The sequence below is a fragment of the Geospiza fortis genome, unplaced genomic scaffold (assembly GCF_000277835.1).
Source record: "Geospiza fortis unplaced genomic scaffold, GeoFor_1.0 scaffold23, whole genome shotgun sequence".
In the NCBI taxonomy this organism is placed as follows: domain Eukaryota; kingdom Metazoa; phylum Chordata; class Aves; order Passeriformes; family Thraupidae; genus Geospiza; species Geospiza fortis.
In genome coordinates, this window is record NW_005054303.1 from 8,819,995 (window position 1) to 8,839,538 (window position 19,544).

The window sequence follows — 19,544 nt, forward strand, 5'->3', positions numbered from 1 at the left end:
TCACCTTGGTATCTGCAAATCAACATTCAAAAGGTAGGGGTTTTTCTCTGGCAAACCAGTCATGTCAGAATTTTCATCCCAAGAGAGATGATCAATCTGATGACAGCATTTTCAGCCAGGTATAGAACTTAGAATCTCCAACCCACAGTCTGAAAAATGCCAGAAGTGAAGCGCGAGATGAAATCAATACTTGAAGTTTTCTGCGTCAATAACATTCTTTTGTGACTTTTATGCTAACAGGCAAAAAGTTATTAATTTCACATGAATTAAAGGACTGATTGGATTGTCTACACAGAAAAACACTTTAAGAATCAGCTATGAAGCAGAAAAAAGTGCTGCTCCTAAACAAATCCCAAGCCCACCTTATCTTCCTGTTCTACAGTCACACAATAAATGCAGGGTCTCATCTCCAGTAAATACTCTTTCTTTTGAAACCTCAGTCAAGCACAGGAAACGGTTGTACTCAAACATTTCAAATGTCCAAACACTGTATAGCATATCACTAGTTTTACTGCAGGTTAATTTTTGTAATTTCTGGAACAAGCCACCACCAGTATTTCTCGCAGCCAAGTCCATTAAGTCTTGATCAGCCCAGTCAATTCTCACACTTGCTTTCATAAGAAACTTTGAGCCAAGTGAGACAAGCACAGGTCTGGAGGCTTGCCCCCCCTCTTTTTTTGCTTCAGCACCTCTCCCCCTCCCCCAGGCAGCCTGCTTGCATGGAAAAAGCTGACTTCAAGGCAAGCATATTCCATTTCCTTCCCCAGGAACTCTGCAGCAAGTTCATACAACTTCCTCATGAATAACCCAGAGGTGGAAAGTGAATAAGGAAAAAATGAAGAAAGACTCTGAGAAGATCGAGGACTCATAGTCAATACAAGTTCAGGGGTTCAGGTTTATCTCTTAAAAACAGACATTATAAAGTCATAATAGGGACCTTTACTGAAGGAGTAAACCATCCCCATTTGGGAGGGAACATGGGGGTTGGGGGCAGGGACAGGGTAAAGGGCTTTTTCTGAAATTTGAAGGATGTTTCATCCACTTGCATGCAAGAAACTTGTCTGCTGAATTCAGAGACCATGCACCATGCAAAATCAGAAAGATGACCATCCTTTACATCTTCATGTTTCATTTAAGGAGTGACCATAGTGAGTCCTAAGCCTTCTCATTGGAAATCAGGGCCAAACAACCCCATTTTATTAGGAGTGGAAACCTGGGTTAGAGTCCTGCAAACATCAGCAGCAGATAGCAGAAAGCAGTTGAGCAAGTTCAAGTTTTCTATTTGAGAGCAATTACTGCAGTTATACTCCTCTTGGCCCAGTCACAAAAGCAAGATGATGTTTACAAACTCTGGAGCCCTACTGTTGTGTGAGGGGAACTCTTTGTGAATTAGCCCCACCTGACAAACTTTAGGAAGTCTGCAAAACCAGGGAGGGCTGAGAGGGGCTATTTTTTGCCATGGTTAACAGACAACAGGCTGATATCTCCTCCTACATGAGTCTGAACACTCATTCCACTCCTCCACCAAACTAAGCAAAACCTGCGCTGGAGGAGTGTGTATGTGTGTGTGCATGTGGGGGTGGCAGAGGGAAATCTAGACTATTAAGATAATTTCATTGCAAAAAGAGCACAAATAAAAACAACAGGTGAATAAGAGTCAGTCCTGGAGTAAATATATCAAATTTAACACCCAGGCAGAGACTCACTTCAGGTAAAGAAAATTACCCAGCAACTAGGTGGAGGTAATCCTATCAACAACCAGCTGCGTGCATCTGAAAGATAAAACAACTTGAAGGAGGAACTCAAAGGGGTATTACAACACCCATTTGGCAGTGCCTAGTGTTTTACAAAACAGGAGCAGTGTGCTTCTCTCCAGGGTGATCAAACCACCAGGATCCTGACATATCTTACCAGACAATACATTTGTAGTAAGATCTTCAGAAGTCTGAAGATACTCTGATCCTCCTGCAGCGGCAGAATGCAGCAGGAGTTTCCCAGTGTGAAGGGGTCTTTATATATCAAGGAACCTCAAACATTTTGGCTGTGGAGCTCTTAAAATCATCACAAGTTAAATACTAGCTTTGGCTATTGCCTGTAGGAAACAGAACCATTTTCACAAAAGCCCAAAATGCCATGACAGACTGGATCTCCTCAAGGCACGACATTAACACAGTCACCTCAGACCACATAAAAGCAAAGTGAGAGCCCTCAGGAGATCCATCTACATATGGGAAGCTAAACCATGGGAATAGACTCCACAGCTTTCTTGTAACTTAGCACCCTAGACAGAAACTCAAAGCACATCTCAGCCAAGTCAACCTTGTGACAAATGGCAAGTCAGAGATGGCACATTTGGTTCAGCACTGGCCCTGACCTCTGATAGCACCTGTCAGACAGCTGCTGCAGCCAGGGCAGCAGCATCCCTGAGGAAAAAGGAAACAGGCACCCCAGGAACAGTTTTCACAGCACCAGAAACAAGTAATCAGCTTCTCATTTAAAAAAACTGCAGGAGATGTGACCAGGCAGCAGTCACGTGAGGATTTAATCTGAAGAGGAGCTCATCTGCCGACTTCTCTCAGCTCCTGGAAGAGCCCCTCCCTATTTTAAAGCAGTGCCTTTCACCATTACACACGTAGCAGTAATGCTAGTCCAAGGGAACAGCAGTAATGCTTGCCTCTGCTTTTTATAGCTGTCTGCTGTTCATCCCCACCCTATCCATCCCCCTTCCCCTGATTCCAGCATGTACACATCTCTGCTGTGTTCAGGGAGATTAAGTTCCAACTATGAAGTCTGAGCTGCCAACTGTGGCCACTTAAATTTCAGCAAACACCATAGGATTGACTTAGAAATCATCTGTTTTCTATATACTTTCAGAACAAAAAAAAAGAAACCATCAATGAAAATTCAGCTACTCAGGACTCCATGATAACTTGCCTTTCCTGATATTTTCCAGCAAGAAACAAGAATTTCAATGTTTAACACCAATTCATGCTATAAGCTGTCAGTTTTCTTGAAACACTTCTATTTTACTGCAAATGCCTTCTGCCTGTGCCATTTCTAGGCACCTCCTCTGTGACACAAGTCTCAACAAAAGAATTGGCTTTTAATCAATACATCAAGGAGGAATTTTTTTTTCCAACTGAATAAGCAAGTTTAATGCTTATGAAAAAATAATTTCATCTTGGATGAATGACCAGTAACTTTATTCTAGTTACTAGAACAATGACATTCTAGGTGGTCTTTAAACAACTTATTCTTATCTCTTTCCATTGTATTCTTCAGAATCTTTGTTGAATTCTGCTGTAGGAGGACTACAGCATTGCAAATCTCATTTTAACTTCCAACCTTGTTGAATGTAAACTAATTTTCACAGAGCCCATCACAACCCTGGGTTAATGACACCTGTGACCTTGTTCTTCTGTGCAAATGTGTACTGATAAGCAAGGTTTCACTAAATAGATCTTTTGATAACTATAACCAGCTACTCCTTCAATCCACCAAAGCCATGCAGCTTCTCCCAGCTAAGCAAGTTCCCTTCACAAACTCAACACAAGTTCTTTGATCACAGCAAGAGATCTGCCTCCCACTTTTTTCCATGTCTTGACTACTTAATATTTAGAAGTCTGTTGAAAAGAGCACCCTGGATAGGAAAAGAAGTTAGAGAAAAACAAAAATCTTACAGAAGGGGGACTGTAGAAATCAAAGGTCCAGAGAAATGCAAGAAGGAACAAAGGATCAAGTTATTTCCCTGGGGATGGGTCAGGAGTAAATAATCTATTTCCATGGTCTTGGCAAGAGCTAAAAGGTAAGAAAGGAAGCTAACAGGAGTCATGGCCAGAAGAGGTGAAGTCAGAGGAGATGGCATTTTAGGCACAACTTGGCAAAATGTTACACAGGTGGCCCAAGGGAAAAGTGGTTTTAAGAGTTTTGTGGGTCCAAGGGCAAACTGGCACAAATACTTTGGAGAGACCAACCACAACTATTTCTGGAGGCTCTCATGTTGAAAACAAAGCTAGGGACAATGACAAGCAGTTTTCTATATTCTTGCCCTTGACATCCTATGAACATTTGTTTATATTTCCTGAACTCCAGTTCCAGTACAGGTGTGGTTTGAAGCAAGCATTTCACTTTTTCTGATGGCTGACATTAAAACAAGACAGTGCTAAAATTAATAAAATAATTACACTGTGGAATCTTGCACACCTGCCTGAGCCATTACCATCTGTCCAGGATAATCAAAATTGTGACCAAGCAGTGTTTGAGGAAGAAAAGGAAGCCAGGAGAAACAAAGCACAATTCTAAATCAAATTTATAATTTTATCTTGGAACTTCTATTTGAAAACCATGACAGAAGAAGACATAATTGAAAAATCTAATCAAGATTCTCCTTTCTGCAACACTGAAATGTCACATGAAATAGAACAAATGCAGAAATCACCAACCCATGCATGCTATTTAGTCAGGTACCTGTTGCAGTGAATGCAATAGATGCTATTCAGATAAAAAAGACAAGCTGATCTAAATCTACTAACTGGGAGATCTTATTATTTAAAATAAAGGTTTGGAAGACTGTAGGCTTCTGAAACTTCCCCTGAGGAAAAGGTAATCCAGACAGCCTTTTAATAGTGATTAAGTCAGGTGACACAAAGCAGAACATACTGTCATTCAAGGCAAGACAACAGAAATGCTCAAATACAGCAAGCACTTACTGCACTAGAAGATTGACAAGTGTCAAGTGAAAATAAAGCTTAATGATTTCATAGCAATTTTTCACACAAAAATTCATCAGCGCATTTGTGACAAAAATCCTGGTTTAACTGTAAGAGAAAAAAACACTACTTGTTTTGGAGAAGACTGGTATACCAAGATTTACACAGAAAAATAACTGAAATAATTTCACAATTCCTCTCCAAACTTTAGCTATTCTGTTTACACTAGCCAAAACCAACCCCTACTGGCTTCCATGTGGCACATACGAGGGGTAGTGCTATTCCTAATTAACCTTCCTCCACTGAGAAAGTGATTCTGCACTGTCTACGTGTGTCACTGAGCCAAGTGTCACACCAGCCACACATGTTATTCCATACCAGCTGAAGAGTAAGCAAGAAATACTTCCCCCATTAAAAGCTGGGCCTCTCAGTCACTCAGGAACCAGCCTAAGGAACAAAACAGCATCTTCATTCTCCAGGGAGAATTAGGGGAAGAATAGAAAAGGAAAGGCAAAGATTAGTTTAGCATGACTGGCACAGAAGCTGTGAAGGCAAGAGCATCTGTGACAGTCTGGAAATAACAGCTAAAAATTGTTAGGACTTCAAAGGGAATAAAAAGTAAAAATCACTCACAGACTTGCTGCAGGACTTCCCTTACTTGACTGAACCACCCCAAATGCAACATTACTCTCCATAAAACACAACTTAAAATCACATAAAGAACCCTTGTCATTACACAAGATCCCAGACAAACTACTGGAAGAGCCAGTCTCTTCTCTCTCTCTCTAGAGCAAACCAGACTAATTAGCTAGATTTCCAAAAGATGCTCCTAGATACTCTGCTTGGACCCCTGAAGTACTCCTGATAAATGGAAACAGTAGATACACCCTTTTAGCCATTCGGGTGGGCCTCAGTATCTGTGTGCCTGGCAGTTGCTACAGGCTCAGCCCAGGCCTCAGACAACACAAATTTGGAATTTGAGCAGAGATCAGAACCCTTAGTGACCTCAGGAGATGCATTTTAGACCAAAATTAACAGGAGTAGAGAAGCAGGAATTAAGACATCACAGGTCTCCTGGAGCCATACCTATATACAGGTAAACCAACTGCTGGTAATGTTTTTCATTTGAACTTTTTCACACTCTCCAGTAAGGAAAAAAATGCCTCAAGTTTTTGTCAGTAAGCACATAAGACTTTCTCCTGCAGGTCTCCAACAAGTCCTGAGAAAAACTTGCAGAAACTCAATAGCCTTTGAAAGCTCTGTGAAACTGCTTTTCTTCCAGGTAAAAGAGGCCCAGCTCACCAATTCTACTCCAACCTCCTCAGATCTGCTGGGCAGAAGTCTAGCATCCCATAAAAAGCTTTAGGCATGTGGAAAAGAGCCTCAAAAAAGGAGAGCTTGTCCTAGCAGCCAGAGCACAGCAATGCTCTGTTTATATATTGCCACTGGGAAAGAAAAATCAACACCATAGAGAAGAATGACACGTACACAAGGTAAAATCCACCTGAAAACAGTCTTAAACCAGCCTGCTCATCACTTTGCTTTGTTTCAAGTACTTGATAGGAGCTAATGATGAGCACAGAATACAAAACAGTTATAGAAGAATCATTAGTCATTCTTCCTACAGGCACAGCTCCCCTCTGCTAATTTACCCAAGTTATCTATATACACTAAACCTTTGTGTAGTCTGATTAAAAGTTAACAAATATTTGGGTATCCTTTGATATGGGTGTTACTGTGCCTGTCCCAGTGAGGTTTCTTGAAAGTATACTGGAATATAAAATAGGATTAGCAAGATATTCTTTTACACCTTAGAAGAAATTAAATCGTAGAGAAGGCAGCCAATTGCCAACACAATTTTAAGTATAACAGCTACCAACCAGATCAATAGGATTTGGTATGGAACACTACAACCATATAAAAGGAAGAGACAACAGCCTAGTAGCCTACCTAATAACTGCCAAACAAATATCAGTTTGTATTCTGCCTCTCTCAAACAGGAGAGCCTAGTTAACATCCCCCAGTTGCACTTCTCTTTTTGAGAGTTCTAGTGCAAAAAAATTAAATTAACCCCATGTGCATCAATCCTGAAAACATATTTGAACCTTAAATAACAGCCTTCCATCCTATTCAGGGAGGACACAAGGTGTGATTTTTGAGATTAGAAATAAAATTAAATCAGAAATTATGTATAGTATCAGAGTGGCAATTCCAGTGGATGTTTCTTTGCTAGTATCCAGTTTTAGTGGACCAAAAATAAAAAATCAGAATCCTCTGGTTTAGATAGAGGATCACAGGATTAAGTATCAACACACATTTTGCCCAATCATTATGTTACAGAAAATAATCCAGCTATATCTTAAGATACTTTCATGATTTCACAGGTCATAAGCTCCAGTCCTTTCCACCACAGCTGGAACTGGCAGTGGGACTTTCCAGAAATCCACCCAGTTAATCCAATAGCAAAGAACAGAAGAAAGTATTGATGAAATTAGGGAACAAAGAAAAAAAGACTTTTAGATACAGAGATGTGTACAAGTACACTACCAGGCAGACACTTGGGGACCATCTGAACATCACTCTATTAGATTTAAGAGGAAGCTTTCAGCCTTGCTACCACCTTTGAACTGTTTCAGACAAACTTGATATTAACCAAGTATCCACGTCCTACTCTTTTCCTAAAGTTTTGGAAGAAGTCCAAGATAAATTAAACCCATTATACACACACTTTCTTGTTGCCTTAATGAAAGCACAGCTAGATTGTCTCTTTTGAAGTGTATGTAACAACCATGAAGACCCATTAACGGTTAGTGCAAGACTTGTTTTATGCTAATATTTAGAATTCAAAGATGAACTGGTAATTAATACTGCTCTTCCCCTCCCCTCTGCACTCCATGTGGCATGGATATTAGTGTCCTCTGGGCACCTGAAGCCATGCATCATTATAATTTCAACTTGAAGTCAAGAGGGAATTAAACTAACTATGTAATAACATACTTTAATTATTGTTCTAAACACAGAACACCTGCATGCACTCCCTTTTGTATTGGAAATATGCATACTAAGAAGGTAAGCAAATATATATAAAAAAAAGATATGCCCTCAAGTTCTATGTATGCAAAGACCCCAGGAAGACAGAGTAGTGTTTTAATCTTAACCCTTTTAAATAATGTTAGCTGCTAATAGCACTGCAATCTTTCCCTTCATTTTTGAAAAAGCAAATGCCCACAAAACCAATCCCAGCTAATGAGCTCTAGATATCTTGCCTTTGGAAGAGGAGAGGCCCACACTCAACCACTGTTCCCAAGGGAGCAGGGATTGTGGCACTGTTTTTCTAAGTCCTCCTCAATTCCCTCATCAGTCCTACCCAACTGAGTCACCTCCAGAGCTCCTTGGGCAGCAGCAGCCACAGCTGAAAGGGGACACCAAACAAAGACTCCACTGGCCACAGTGGTGGCAGCAGCTGATGGCTCAAACCCTCATGCAACTCTAAACAAAATCCATTCTTTTCCTCCCATGGCTTTGGTTCTGAGCACAGGTATCACCACAGGCCTTCTCAACAATAAGAAACACAAATAATGTGTTTCTGTTTCTCTGTTTTATTGCTACATTGAGTCACACAACAACTTCAGTCAATTTGAACTTCACATTTCCACAAGGGACTTATCAAACGGTGTAGAACTGCTCATGGCTAGTAACAGAAGTGTCATTAACGCAAAAGAAAGGGACAACACACCTAAGGTGTCCTTCATTTCAGCCCCCAGCAAAACACCAGCTCAGTTTTCAACTTCTGCACATGCTAAAGAAGCTGGCTGGGACACAATCAGAAATAAAACACCTTATTTTACTTCTCTGTAAATTTACAGGAATAAGTTGAGCAGAAAAATAAGAATCACTACTCTAAGAGTGGGTGCAAGTTCTTTCATGTAGATCAACACACACAAGGAACTTGAATAAAGGATTAAACAGGGATTATGCACAAAGTTAAATATACAAGGTAGAGCCAGAGTTTAGCTGAGAAAAAACTAAGTTCATAAACACATTCCTGAAACAAATGCTTCAATCATATCCCAGCAGCAGGACTGAATCTTCTGAGCAGTGCTTTGTGGCTACAGTAAATCTTTATCACATTTGCAGCACCAACCACTACAATGGATTTAATTACTATTAAAAATTAATTGCTTACAGCAGCAAAGAAACACAGCATAAAATAGCATATGTAGCCCACCATTCCAAGCTATTTGAATATAAACAACCAAGACATGATCAATCCCAACAAAGCAGCATCAGAACTTCAATATCCAATCATCTCTTCCAGATTCATGTAAATTGGAGGGGATCTGATATAGCTTTATGTTATTATGAATCAGACAAAAACCACAAATGGGTACACCTTTGGAAGGAAAACTTTGTAACAATGGTAGAAAAGTACATGAAGCAGCCTTTGAAAGTAAGCACATGCCCTGCAAATTTACTCTAAGCATATAAATTCAGAATGCTTTTCTATTTTTTCTCCTTCTCCTCCCACTAACATGGATCTAGAAGCTATGAAAGGGAGATTATGTCAGCAAGTCTTCAAATTTATTTCACTGCTGACCCCTAGTTACTCGTCTGGTGGGTAACAATGTTATAGCTTTCCTCATAAGCATGAGTATCAATAGAGAACACAACAAAGCCATGGAAAGTAGGCCAACATTAAAAAAAGCCAGAGTAATTTTGTAAGTCCAAAGCTGGGGCCATAAACCAAAAATGTCCCAGTGACTACTTTACAGTTTCAGCACTTCATTTGCCACTGACTCCCTGCTGTTCCAACTTTCTCCACATTCCTTGGCAAGCTGAAGATTCACAAAGTACCAAATCTTTAAAATCCATCCTAATGGCTTAGGGACAAACAAATTCTCACTGGTAGCAAGCTGCCACAAGCCAAGACTATCTTTCCTGTCAGCCAAAGTTATTTTGTTTACCTTACATCTGCAGTGATCTGGGAGTAGATATGAGCAGCTTGAGAAGCTCTGGTGATACACAACAGTTTGCACCTCTGCCTGAGCCCTGTGACAATTAACATTCTGACAGCCCTCAGACCAAGTCTGGGACACACAGTGTTAGATAAAGGGAATCTGAATTCTGCAAATTAACCTCTGAAGAATTGCCACCAGCTGGGTTTGGGCAACCACTTGACCTTCACTCTTCCAGAACAAGAGATGTGTGGTTTATAGTTTGGTAGTTTCCCCAGAACCCTGAAGCTATCACAGCTGAACAGCAAACATCAGAAGGCACTGCAGGAGCACTAAATATCTGACAGCCAACACCTTACACGTCTGTGCAAGTCCAAACACTTCATTTTCCCTACTTCCTTCCCTTCCTCACTTTCTGTTAGGAGAAAGCACCAATATGTGTGGATGAATCATGGAAAAATACTGTTCGACAAAGGTACCCAACAGCCAAACACAACACTAAAATATTCTGGGCCTATATATAAACACATGATTTAAACAACAGTTTATAACCAACACAGAGGTGCTATCAGGTCATTGTGGTCTGCAAAAACCAGTCACACTGAGGGGCAGCACATGGATATACCTGCCCTATACAGTCTAAGTAAGCACAGTCTGACTTTTAGACTTTGCTGATTTCATGTACCCAGCTACAGTAGAAATTCCATGCTGTGATACAAGGAAAATCATGTCATTGTACCATAAGAGAGTCAGAACTATCAAAATCACCACTATTAAAAAAAAAAAAAAGGCACAGCAGCTAAAACTATTAAGCAGTAGCACAGGTTACCAGACAAGTGCTGTTAAAATTGTCCTCAGTCAGTAGGAAGAACACTAAACAGTACCAAAAACTGCACACTCTAAAAAGCTTTTACTTCAGTAAATTAACTGAAGATCAATAATTAAGCTATTTAAATATTTCTCAACTTACTGCTTAAAGCATATGTCAATCAAGTCTTCCAAGTATGAACAAGTTCCCTAATTAGATCTTAAGTTCTCCAGCTGGAATCCAGGACCTATTACATTAAGAGTGTAGATTCTGTCTTTGCAAAGTAGACTGTTGAACTTTGCAATGCTATAAACAGCATCATACATATTCAGGAAAAAGAAAAAAAAAAGAAAAGAGGAAAGAACCCTATTTGATGCTTTAGTTAACTGTTAGCTCATACAATAATTCTCTCCAATTTGCATGAAGGGGTAAGGATATTTTTCTATCCACCATAGGATACTGCATCAGTATTAAGATTCACTAAGAGTCTGAAAATGTAAAATTTATCCAGTTTGAACGTTACATGCTTAAAGTTATTTAAGATGGTATGTTCACAGTACTAGAAAGTACTGGAGAGACTAGAGACACAGTGGATTATGTGGAACTAGAAGAAGCACTGTAACAATAATTTAAATGTTATAATAATCAAATTGTAACATACTAAACAAAGCCCACCAGAACATATCCTGCTGGGAGCAAGATATATATAATCAGGACTTTCAAGCCCAAAGCAGGATGTAAACAGATTGCAGTTTGTGTACTAATACTCCAGCCTTATCTCAGATTTAAAAATTTAAACCCAACCAAAAAAAAAAAAAAACAACTTCAGAGAATGAGCACCTGTGCATCTGTCCTAGGGCCATATAATTGGTTACTCAAGGACTATTAGGCTGTTTCTTAGCAACCTCTGCAAGCTCTAATCAAGTAAGACTAAGATTGTCATTTAGCCTTGAAATGCCTTGTCCCTTCCATCTAATGTAGCATTCTACTGAGGAGTAAACAGTCACTGCAACCACAGATAAAATCCAGGCTTACTACATGATTCAGAGTTCTTGTTATCAGAAGATCCTCATGTTAAATATGCCTTTTACACTTTATTTACCATCTGAAACAGTAATAATAAAATATATATTTCATTTTTCTCCTTTATATACAAATTAAAGGCTAGCTACAACTATGAAGAAAACCCTTGGGAATGGTTCAACAAATGAGCATAAGGTATAGCTCAACTCTTAAACAACATTTTATAATTGTAAATCATTCCCCAAATATAATAATAGGAAAAATGGTTAAAAGCAAAAGCAGTGGTAGTGACATTTCAGGTAAATAGCAAGCATTTCTCTCAGAGCTGAATAGCATTTAAGTCTTTGGTGATGCTGAAATGCGTCTACTATGTTGCATACACTGAACTTCTAAAATTAACTATCTTCAAGCAGAGTCTGGCCATCAGACCAGAAAAAAAAAAATAAAAAAAGCAAAAGCATTGGAGTAATCAAAAAATAAACTCATCTGTTCAGTCCTAGTCTAGCATTGCTGCTTGTCTGCAGTATCAATGGGCACATGACAGACTGCTGAAGACAGCACTCAATCATTTATACACAGTATTTTTTCCTGTACAGTAAGCAAAGGCACCAAAAGAGTGGTTACACCAGGGATGGCCACCCCTCCCTGACTCTGGTGATCTACACCAGAGCCATCACAGCATTCTCCCCAGCTCTGTTCCCTCCCAACAGGTCTGTTCAGGTGCACAGAGGGGAAGGAGCAGCTCCCAGAGGGCCCCACCACCCCACGGGAGGCAGAAGGTCAGTGGTGTCTAACATGAACAGGCAGAGATGCTCTCACCTACCCACACTGGTTCATGCCCCAGTCCTGGGAGCAGGGGCAGGGTGGGGTGGTCAGGCTACACCTCCTGCTCCTGTGAGAGCTGAACAGCTCCAAAGCACTGAATGGACAGCACATGACTACCAGCAGCCACCTCTAACCGGAGATTAACCCGTTTTAGACACCCACTGACCAAAGCCAGAGCAGATTTCTAGCAAAAAGCCCATCAGAGGTTTAGCACAGTGCAGGAGAGGGAGGGAATGATGGAATTACTGCCAAGGAACAGCAGCAACTCTCCTTCAGGTAAGCAAATGGATAAGCATCAAGTAGTGGGAAGCACTGCCAGTATATCCTCACTCCTCACTCCTTGAAGCAGCCTCTCTCCTTCCCAACTGACGCTCTCAAGCTCCTTCCGGATCAGAGAATTACTGCAGCTACAACTGCAGAGGAACAAGGGAAAGCAAATGGGTGTGCTGGCAGAAAAGGCAGGGTCACTTTCTGATGATGTCTCCTCTTCAGGTTGAGCAGCTCTGAAACAGAGCAGGCAACACAAGCAGGACCCACAGAGAGTTGACAAAACACTGGGCCTGTTTTCAGAAGAGCAGGGAGACAAGCTTTCTGGCACACAGTAACCTAAAGCTCCTGCAGATGACTAAGTATACAATGTGATCATAGCTGCTTTATGAACTTAGGATAGTTTTTAAAGTACACTCATAGCATGTATTTCAGAGCCAACACAAAGCAACACCTAGAGGAAAAACAAGCAAAGGAGTCAGACTACACAAAAAAAGATGAATTCCACTCATCTCACCTACATCAAGTGACGCAAAGGCATTACTCAACAGAGTTGGCCCACAGGGGACAAAAGTAATTTTCAAAGTTGAAAAACAAAATCATGATTTACCTTACACATCTGTCTCAAATCTCCCTTCATACAGAAAAGCTTTGTGACAAAAATATATATTAACAAATATACTAAAAATTCATGAGACCATTTCTGGCATTTTCTAGATTAAGAAAATGCAGTTATTCCACATTATTAATAGTTTGACAAAAGCTTAATTTTTTTTCAGCTTTTGTACCAAAAAACAGCGAACCTGCAATAGTTCCCAAAGCTGCATTTGCACAAGAAATACAAGCAGTAGCCTCAAACACAGAGGGCAGCTTCTGCCACACAGAGCCCCTCAACCTCTACACTCACACTTGAGCTTCACAGGATCACTCAAGCCACCTAAAATACAGTGGGAACACAGTCTAATTAGGCCAAATATCATAAGTCTGATATAACACAAACCAATTAGAATTTCACCCAACTACATTTAAGATAAACCTGACTGTTTAAAGATTAAAGCTACAACTGGTCATGTCTCCAGCAAATCTTTCCTATGCAGATTTTTTTAAATTGAGAAAACAGCATTTGGAACATCTTTAAACAGCCCAGGCACAAAGCCTCTACTGCACTGCAGTGAATCAAACATGCTCTGCTTCTGCCTCACATCCTCTCGTGTAAGAGTAATCCTGACTACTTTAATACCTATTCCATTTTCAGTCAAAGATTTAATGCCCACACCAGCTGTGTGGCTAGGAGTGTAGCATTTCACAGATAGGCTGCCTGGAGCACCTTCTGGAATAAAGATTAGAAAGCTGACAAGAGGTGCACAAGCACACTGTCAGTGGCTGGGAGGTGAGGGACTCCGTCTGCAAGTTCTGACTTCAGCCTCAGTGTTTCCAATAAATAAGCACATGTTTATTTAAGGAAACTTTCAAGGAGTATAAATAGAAGTGTTCTTTACTATCTGACCATCTCTGTGACATTCAAAAAAACCCCCAGAACTTCAAGGTATAAAGTTCAAATAGTTAGCAGAATACTGTCCTTTGAGGCATATTTATTTCAAAGACATAAGAAATCCTAGATTTAGTGACATGAATGCATGAAAGATTAAGAGTGCAAAGAGCACTTCTGCTTAAAATTAGAAGACAGATTTCCTATAGTTACATGAAACTTAAGTCTTTAGACTTTCTATTCTGGGCAAGCTGCAAATAGTTGCTGGCACACACAGCATGCCAATAATAAATCCCTTTTTCAAAGAGTGGTTCTGAAGTGGTCACCATTAAGGCCTTGGTTCTTTTTTAGAGGTGACACCTGCAGCTGCTATTGAAATCAACTGGAGTTGTCACTTCCCAGCATTGCTGAAGTCACTCTCTAAAACATCATCCCATTATCTTCTTTTAAGAAAGAGCAAAACAAAACCTGAAAACTACCTTTTGCATTTGTGTCACTTGAGACCAAAGGGATATCATTTTTATAATAAACCATTTCCTGAACCTTTTGTTTCTGATCAAAAAGGCTTCAAGGCAAATACAGTATGAGCAGGTGAAAGCATATAAATTCCATGATCTACCTCCCCAAAAGTGAGGAATCATGGACCCATGTTTTCTGATTCACAGTGTATTTGTTCATGATTTGCAACAAGCAGGGGAAGGCTTTATGAGCACAAAGACTGCAGGTGTTTTGGCAAAATATGAAATATTTTGGCATGGCAGTTCCACAGGAGTTCCAGAGTCTGCTGACAAGCCCACCAGACACAGGTAGGAAGCTGCACCAAGTTTGGGGAGGGAAAGTCAAAGCAAAGCCTTCCACCCGGGGAAAAAAGGCTACTGGTAAATAAGACATTAAACATTTATGTAGATCATCAATATAAGCTATCAACTAGATTATTTTTTCCAGCCTGATTTCCTGAGCTAACAAGGTGTGATGCATGTACATCACAGTCCATCACAACCAGGTGAATTTCACATTTTGGCATAAGGTCTTGCTCTCACTTCTTATTCCCTGCCCTCAGGTCTTGCTCGGAACTGTGCTTTTGCAAGCAGCTTCCTTAAGAAGGAGTTTCAATGGAGCAAAGAACAACTAATTACAGGTAAAGCTTGCTGTGTGTCTCTCCTGATTGTAATCTTTTTCATAAGAAAAAACATACCTCCTGTTCCTCTGGTACAGCCATGCACAAGTTTTTCCAGTGCTAAATGGCCTAACTTTAACCTGCCTAATTTAAGCATATCTGTCCCGATGGGTTGTCATCCAAGATGACAGGATGCATGTTTACTCTATCAGGGAGCAGAGAGTAATCTAATCCAGGATATTTTCATTACAAAGCCTCAAGATCCTGATCAGAGAGCACTGGTGACTGTGTTGAGACAGGAGGTAGACCAACTGCGGGTCTACCAGCCAAACAAAAATAGACAATAGCATTTCCTACAGCCAGGCTATCTAGTTCCCTAGAGGCACCAAGGATCCCAGATAATGAGCTTGAAGGCTACATGTCTTCCAGGGCCCTAACCACCTTCATCTCTCAAATTAAAAGCACTGGGAGAGCTTGATGCAGAGTCCTACAGCTAACCAGACAACATGAGAAAGTGTCAAGCAGTATGCTGTACCCATTAAGCAATAAAGCTGCAAGGTCAAGTATTCCTGCTCAGGTTTTGGCAGGGGAAGGGGCAGGTTGCTTTCTAAGAAATTTAACATTTACTGCTGCAGCCAAGCTATCCTCTCAACAGGTTTACATATTTGATGGTTCACACTCCTGTGTATGTTTTAGATCAAGATTCAACCCCTCCAGGTATTTGGATGAGAACCATACATGGACTGCACACAGATGAAACACACACAGCCTGGACTTTAAAATTATTCACATTTTTTTATCTACCTGAGAGTTAACATTACTTCAGAAGGTTACAGAGTGGTGCTACAGTCACACTCCAAATAGGAAGAAACACTAAGATAGTACCTAAAAAATAAAAAAAAAAAATCAATTGGTTGCCTAATCCTAGCAGGGAAGGCACCCTTTACCCAAGCAATTTGCAAGGGCTGCCTGAACCTCTACCACCTCTCCTCCACATTGGTTACAGAGTCCTAGCTAAGCACCAAGGAAAAGGAGAGGTGAAAATCCTTGTTTCTGCTTATCTCCAGGACTCTGAACACTGAAGTTCACCTGGGGAGTTCAGAGTATGCAGTACCCATGGGTGTGCTGTCAGTCGCAGCAGGACCTCAAAAACAGAGGGGCTGAGAGGAGCCAATGGTGCATACTGCAATACATGATTTCAGCATCCTCAACTAGTCAGAACAATTCCTCTATATGACTAATTAACTGAAGTCATGGATGCCACACCAACATTTACGGTACAGGAAAAACTCTGAATTCCCTGAGGGAAAGAACAGGGTGGAAGGAGAAACCACACACAACTCCATTTCATGGCATCTTGCAAAGGAGTACAAGAAATGGTTCCACATACCCCATCCCACAGAACAGCTAACTTTAAAACACCATCTTCAGAAGCAACCTTCAATTAACCCCAAATCTAAAATTCTGCCAATGGCTACTGATAAATATTAATGTGCCAGGTATTTGTGAAGCTTCAGTGTCTGAACAAACAGCTTTGTGCTAGGGGAAAAAAAAATGCTCAGGACTAACAAGCCTAAACTGTAACTGATCAGAATCAACTTCAAAGCTACTTGAATTCTTCTGTCTTCTTTGCTTTAAAGTTGCACATAAATTTTAATTGCATCATTTGTTTGTTAACAATCTCAAACAAGCATTAAGCTTCAAGTTTTACAGCAGGAGGCAAAGAAAAAAATGTGAGGTAGGTGGGTGAAGAAGACAGCTGTATTGTTCTAGCTGTTCCTCAGCCTCTCCCACTGCCAGATTTCTGTGGATGATGTATCCCAAGGTAGCAATTTTAAGAACTTTCTGGCAGTATCCCAAGCTCCCTCTTGCAAATCAGAGATCAGACTAATGATATTAAAAAAAAAAGGACAGGAAATAGGAATAAGCTGGATAACTGACACTGTTTCAAACACTGGAAGCCACTGAACTCTGGTACTGCAGCTTTACAGAAGAGACAGTTGGCCAAACTTTAAGATTTTAGCTCATAAAATTAAAAAGGAAAAAATCAGTAAAACAAAACAAATCACTTTTCAAGAAATTACTTGCTTTACAGCTACTGCTAGCTTGGGACACTGTAGTATCACATAAACTTTAAGAAACTCCCTCCCACCCCGAGCAATTTATACATTGCTGCATTAGTCTCTAAGTGAGGGAGTTACTTATTCAGGTGAGGTTCACCAAAAACTCTGCATATACTCATGCTGGTTTTCCTTATCATGCAACTTAAAAATTCCAGCTAGAACTACTGAAATAAATCCTCTTCTCACTGCCAACACAAAAGCAAATTTGTTTCATAAGTGAAGGACACAATTTCTAATGCTCTTTACTCTTGCTCCTTCCCATCATATTAAAGAAACAGTAACTTCATTACAGTTGTACAGCAAAAATAAAAGTCATAGGAAAAGACTATGCCCATATTGTTGTTTCTCAGTTGCAAACTTGAATAGAGAAAGAATATTATTTGAGAGTAATTTAGAAATTACCCCAGGGAGTTGAAACCTAACCCAGGAACTCAATCTACTTCAAAACCCCCTCATGATAAACTAGCACTACAATTAAGCCTCCCCTTGCAAAGCCTACACAGCGTATGCACAGCTCTGACAAAGATGCTGTGTTCCTCATCAACAGACTGAACACAGAGTTCAAGATCTAACTACAACATACAGGAGGGACTTCTTTCCATAGGTGTATCCACAGACTGTTGTAAGTAAAACTACTCCACAGCTTATTTTTAGAACCCAGGGTGGGCTGGGAGACTATTCAGTAAACTGTCCAAAAATCAGCTAACCACCCACTAGACTGCAGTGGCACTGTTTAAATAAATTACAGCCCACTCTGCAACAGCTGCAGGGAAAAAATGGTGGAAAAAAGAAATACCCTGAGTATTTCAATTCCCTCAAAATGCTGGAGCCAACGGTACAAGAAACAGCGGCAGACAGGGCAGTGTGGGCTGGGGACACTGTGGTAGTTCACCTGCAAGAGGCAGGTCAAACAGGCCTGACTTGGGACTGGGTGAGCACAGAACAATATCCGGCAGCTGCAAGGTAAGAATGTGCTTATTCCAACAGAGAAAAATTCAAAGAAGGCTGGGCTTAGGGACCTGCAGTGCAAGGATTATCAAACTCTCCTTGTGTTTCAAGTAGCAATACTAGAAACTGGCAAAATAAAAGCGTGAGTTAAATTACCTTTACTTCCTCATGCAGATAACATACAAAGTTTGAGGTGCTAACGTTACTGAAATCTCCTGCTCAAGAGTTTACGATTTCATCAAGTCTGTATTAAACGGCCAATAAAGAGGAGAAAGAATCTTAATTTTCTCTTTGATCTTATAACTTAAGAACACAGTTCTAAATACCCTGGGTTTATGGTATCGACTATACCCATTAACAGGAACATTTCCAAGTTCAAGAGGGCACAGGACCAACAAAGACCATCAAAACACCCCAACCTGGCAAACAGAACTTAAGTGCCTCTGCATGGAAAAATTTATCAGTTCTACCTTCTTTATTTTTAAACATTTACCTGCAGTAAACTCAGTCCTAAATTTGCGGGGCACAAGCATCAGAGCTTGGAGGGTCCCTGGTAGCACAGAAAGTGAAATTATTTATGTAGACTGGCTTCCTTTAGCTTGAAATGCAAATGAAGAGTTTTTGTCCCTAACCATTCCTAGCAGGCATTCTCCAAGTAACCAAGATCCCGCCAGCTACAGTCTGAGAGGTCAGCAAGGGCCATTTCATCTGTTAGTCACCAGGTGCCAAACGCAACCCGCAGGTACCGAGGCTTCCGATACGCATCTCCCCACCGAGCCGGGGCACTGCACCATCCCCATTCCTCAGCACCTCGCAACTTGCCAGCTTCCACCCCGTGGCCCACTTGGAAGGGCTGAGGGCAACAGCTGTGAAACTCCCTGCAGGATCCTACCTGCCTGCAGCCGGGCAGGGAGCCCAGCCTTCCCTCCCTCCCTGCAGCCGCTCCCAGCGCCGGGCGCTGTCCGCACCCAGCTCCCCCAAAAGCAGGAGGATGCATCCAGGCTCCAAGGACAAGGACCAGCACTGCCTGCAGCTCCCCTGATGCCCCATCCCTAAAGGCGTTCAAAGCCAGGCTGGACGGGGCTTTGAACAACCCGGGCTAGCGGAGCTGTCCCTGCGCACGGCAGCGGGGCTGGAACGAGATGGTCCCTGGGGTCCCTTCCGACCCGCACCGCCCGGCCCCTGAGGGCCCTTCCGACCCGCACCGCTCTGCGTGCGGCGCACAAGGCGGCGCGGCCTGAGGGGACAGCGCGCTGCTGCGGGGGCGACACGCGGAAAGC

General features: G+C 41.2%; 1 protein-coding gene across 1 annotated transcript in view; it reads right to left on the reverse strand.

Moving 5' to 3' along the window:
- JAG2 (jagged canonical Notch ligand 2) overlaps nt 1-19,544 on the reverse strand; it is a 67,966-nt gene that overhangs the window by 47,517 nt on the left and 905 nt on the right. The window lies entirely within an intron of this gene.